The sequence below is a fragment of the Myotis nattereri genome (genome assembly GCF_964212035.1).
Source record: "Myotis nattereri genome assembly, chromosome: 18".
Taxonomy (NCBI): Eukaryota; Metazoa; Chordata; class Mammalia; order Chiroptera; family Vespertilionidae; genus Myotis; species Myotis nattereri.
Window position 1 is genome coordinate 40566110 of NC_138093.1, and position 5305 is coordinate 40571414.

Below are 5305 nucleotides of genomic sequence, written 5' to 3' on the forward strand. Positions count from 1 at the left end.
CTCCCTCATAACAGCAGTTCCTGCGGAGTCATGGTTAGTGCGAACATTAATACAATAATTAATGCCCTGCTGACCATTAATAGGTTTAACTGAACTGTTTTTTCAGAGATGGGCCTTCCGGGGCGAGAAAGGCAGTTAGCCGCCTTGGACTCCGCCGCCGCCTGCACTTCCGGAGCCCGGTTTCTGCATTTAGGAGCAGTCCGTCTGCAGCCTCGGTGATCTGCTGAATGGGAGCAATGATGGCGGGTACATCCCAGGACTGCTGTGAGCTGTAAGTGAGTTATTGTATTTGAAGTTCTGACAGTAGTGCCTGGCACAGTCTCCAGCGGTCGCCAACCGGTGGTCCGCAGACCACTGGTGGTCTGTGAGGTCCGAAAGGTTGGTGACCACTGGCTGTAAGTGTTTGAAGAGAAAAAGGCTGAAACTTGTTAACATAAAAACATTCAAACATGTAAAGAATTTTCGTAAGTTTATTTGAGCCAAACTGTGGACAACTGTTGGGAAGCAGAACCTCAATGAATTGAGAGAATGCTCCAGAAAATGGCGTGTTTTTTTCATCTATTTTATAGATTAGAAAAGCAGGAGAAAGCAAAGTGGGGGAAACCCCTGGGATTGGAGAAAAAGTAAAATGATAGACACATACTTAGGTGGGTGCAGGATAGTTAACTATCAACAATCTATATATATAAAAGGCAAGCGACCAGTCACTGTGATGATAACTGCGGCCCCAACCTCCTGTGGCCCCTCTCCCTCACTGGCCCAGCCCAATCCAGCCCCATCAGGGCGGGCCAGCCGGACCCAACTCTTGAACGAATTCGTGCAGGGGCCTCTAGTTAACATGATAACAATGACAATGAAGGAATTTGTGGTCTCTGTCCTGGTGTCCAAGCACATTAGGTTGTGCCCTGAGGGGTCTGGGAAAAGAGTACTTACAAGTTACCCAGACATTTCAAGGATATGTTACCACAGGTGCAAAAAGACAATAGGCTCAGTGAAGGTAAAGGTTGACGTTTTCAGGGAAAATACCTGCCTAGGCTGTAACTACCCACAATAACTGCTTTTAGTTAAAGTTTAATTTCAGACCATCCTTTGTGGTGACTTTAGGTCTCTGCATTTGCAAGGCCGGCATGCAGGCCTCCCTGAGCTTGTCAGGTTAGCATGTGGCTTCCTCACCCCCCCACCCCCAACCCCACCCCCAAACTGGAAAGGGAACTTTTGTTGGGGCCACGGGCACAGCCTACACAAGTAATTTCCAGCCTCTGCCCCAGTGATTCTGGGATCGGACCAATGAGCTGATAGGGTCCTACAGTGAGAGGACTTAAGTCAATAGCATCCTCTTTTAAAACAATACATTTCCTTAAATTCAGAAACATGTTGGGGGAAAAATACTAAAGAAAATCAAGGGTATTAGAAAACAAAAGTTCTTTCCATTCTTGAGGTTAGCTAGAAGGAGGTGCCGTCCCAAATGGCTGTGGGGTGAGTGGAGTGCGTTTGTGCTCATTTGTGAGTCAGCTTCTCCCCAGTCTTTCCTCCACTAGACATCTGACAGTCTTCAGGGACTTTTGCAGAGGTGTTTAAAGTCCAGGATCGGCTGCGGGAATTTTGAACCTGACTGACCCACAGCTAAGGGGATATTAAGTAGCTGAGAGGAAGAAGAGCTAGATAAAACAATGCCATGTCCTCCGTGAACTTCGCCCAAAAACCCACCTTCCTTATCATTCCTATCACTTTTCCCACCATATTTCATCTCATAAATTTTCAAACAGAGTTGGAAGAGTTTACAGTAAATGCCACCTAGAGTCTATGGTTCACATTGTCCTGTGCTTGCTTTTCCACACTAGCCACCTACCGCTCCCTGCAGCCATCTAGCCTTTTGGTTACAACACTTGTTTCAACCTTTTGCTTTTGTTAGTTTTATGTGACTTAAACAGGCTGATATATTTCTTGCTTTTTGTTTGTTTGTATTTCATTACTATATCCCCAGCACCTTCTGGCACAAAGTAGGACCTTAATAAATATTTCTTGAATGAATGAAGAGACACCATGTGTCATTTGTAGATTCCCAAGGGCCACTGAGCACAAGGAGGGGCAAGCAGGAAGCAGCAGATACGCGTCACATGACTGAAGGAGGAATAAGTGAACAAACGTGGAAGAGGTGAGAAAGTCCCAAGCCAAGTCCACTTCCCTCTCTGGAGAGAAAGGTGTTCCCTGATCAGCCGGTGGTCGCCAGCCGGTGGGCGCCAGCCGGTGGTCGCCAGCCGGTGGTCCGTGAGGTCCGAAAGGCTGGCGGCCGCTGCCCTCGATCATATTGATGCTGCTGCTACTCTGCTTTCCTGGCATTCTAAGTCACTGTCTCCAAACTAGTTGAACCAACTCATTAACTAAGCTAGCTCATTACACGCCTCTGCACCGTTTAATAGTAATATCTGCCCTCCGTGCATGAGTTAAAATACATAGAACAGAAGCTGTCTATATAAAGGGAAGGCCTCACGAGCCTACATTTCCAGCTGCCCTCTGCACTCCGTGTCTTTACTCTTCTGCATTTTGGCTCTTTCCTGTCCCCGGGGCTGGCTTCCCCACACATAAGTTACCCGTGTCCATTTAAATTACTAAGCGCATCCCAGCGCAGGTGACCTCAACAAGGACTTCCCCATCTTTGCTCGCTATAAAGCAAGGCAGGCAGCCTGCTATTCCCTGTGCTGGGTCATCCATCCTCTCTGGGGAGCCTGGCCACTAAATCCCAGAGCTCAAGATGTTCAAGCCCTGGCCGGGTTGGCTCAGTGGCTAGAACGTCGGCCTGCGGACTGAAGGGTCCCAGGTTCGATTCCGGTCAAGGGTATGTACCTTGGTTGTGGGCACATCTCAGTAGGGAGTGTGCAGGAGGCAGCTGATCGATGTTTCTCTCTCATCGATGTTTCTAACTCTCTATCCCTCTCCCTTCCTCTCTGTAAAAAATCAATAAAATATATATTTTAGCCGAAACCGGTTTGGCTCAGTGGATAGAGCGTCGGCCTGCGGACTGAGAGGTCCCGGGTTCGATTCCGGTCAAGGGTGTGTGCCTGGGTTGCGGGCACATCCCCAGTGGGGGATGTGCGGGAGGCGGCTGATCGGTGTTTCTCTCTCATTGATGTTTCTGGCTCTCTCTATCTCTCTCCCTTCCTCTCTGTGAAAAATCAATAAAATATATTTTATATATATATATATACATATATATATATATATATTTTAAAAAAAGATGTTCAAGCCACGTCTGAGCCGACCGTAGCAATTACAATGCGGATTCTGAATTAAGTGATTTTGTTTTCTGTCCTCCTCCCCCTCTCTCCAAGGGGGGAGGGCAGGAGGGGAAGGTTTTCAATAAAATCCAGAGTTTGAACAGATTCAAGGAAACACATTTTCTCGATATCTGTAATCACCTATTATATCAGATTTCAGCCTGATCAAGTTCTGGCCTTGTTCACATGGAGATGGAGTCAGCATGAGTGTGCAGCTGCGCTGTAGCCAAGGTAGGGACACAGCTGTTGACGGTCCCCGCCTGCCCTCTTCTCTCCAGCGTAGCTAGAGTTCCCAGCTAGACAAGAAACACTACATGAAAGTTCTCCCCCCAGTGCTTCCCACCGTGACTAATTCTTTAATTTCTTACCACATTTCCCAGCAGAAAATATGTTCTTACACCCCAGCATGTCTCTGAAGCATTTCAGTTCTCTGTATTGCCTTTCTAACTACTTTCTGCCTTAAAAAAAATGTATTCCCTTTCGATTAGAGTTGACATTCAACATTAGTTTGTATTAGTCGGATGCACAGCATCGTGTTTAGACAGTCACATACTTCACAAAGCGACTGCTTGGTGCCGTTTGTCAATCAGCCTGCTCTGAAAGGATGGCCAGGTGACATTAATGCACTTCACACCTGGCCCTGGGGTCTGAATCGCTCTCAGATGTGGTCAGGCATCTGGTCCGTCTCCGACATTGGCACCAGCAACATGGGGAATGCCAATCCTCAAGTCCCACACCCAGAACCAGTGAATGGGAATTCTGCGGGGGGGGTGGGGGTGACCAGGGCTCCAGGTGGGAACTCTGTGGGGCGGGGGGCACAGGTGACAAGGCCCTGGAAGTTTGAGAACTACTGACCTAGTGGAGAGAAGATAAGTTCTATGCAGAAAAGTAAGGTGTACATTTTTGCATTGAGACTAAACTTTATAACCTTTGGCAAGTTTCTCTTTTCCTTTGGCTGGTTCATTAATTTGTATATGCCTCAGTTTCTTCAACTGCTACATGATACCTGGCGTGCAAGGTGGTCATGAAAACATGCAGACCTCTGCGTCCCTGCCGGCCCACCTCCGGAAGTCCCATGCGCCCCAAGAAGCCCTCCCAGACTTTGGCAAAGCTCACACACGGTAGTTCTATGGAGGTCTTCTCGATTCTCCTCACACTGGAACTTTCCAAGGTGATTCTGTGAAAATAAGACTGAGCTAAAGGCAGTTCAGTTGTTTTGCCCAGCCAGCTCCCAGTGCCCAGGAAGAGCAGGACTGGCTCCCAGCACATGCCATTGTGCCAGCTGTCCATGTTCTACGCCTTTAGCTTCACCTAGTTCCCAGCTTGCATCTCAGACCCATATCTGACCTTGCTTCTCTTCCTGTCACCAGACCACCACCCTCGCCATCCCACTTTCTGCAAGGACTTCTCATCTTCTCTAATAGCCCATAGTAATGGGTGTCTCTCCCTCCCTCGCCTGGGTGGCCAGGGATGCACTGGGTGTGAGTGCTGGGACTGAGGCGAGACAGGAGGACCCAGGGTGTGAGGTGCAGGAGCCCTGACCCTGGGATGCAATGTGGGGTGGGCCTTAGAAAGGAGCCCTCCCTCCCCGTGTGCCTGAGGGCCTCACCCCCCAGCCGGGTGACCAGGTGACCGGCCTCCACGAGAGGAGAATCAGAGGGTGAGCAGCTGGCGGTGCCCGCAGCAGGGGCAGAGTGACAGTTGGGTGGCGCAGGTGGAAACTGTTGGCCAAGGTTGGCAAGTTCGATATTCCTGGGGTGATGCACTGAGGGGCTAATTGGCGTCGGAGAACAAATGAGATTAGCGGAGGGAGCCGGCTAGTCTGTCCAGGGGTCAGATGTCATGTGGGGGAAGTTGGGTCTGGAAGTACACTCTCCCCAAGTCGTTGGGAGAGAAAAGGAGTTCGATTCTGCTTCATCATGTGAGTGCAGTGTGTCAGGGCGAGGCCGAAGCTTCAAGGGAGGGGACCCAGTGTTTCAGAACTACTATTAGTCAGAGACTAAACACATTAACGAAAGCCATAGATTCCC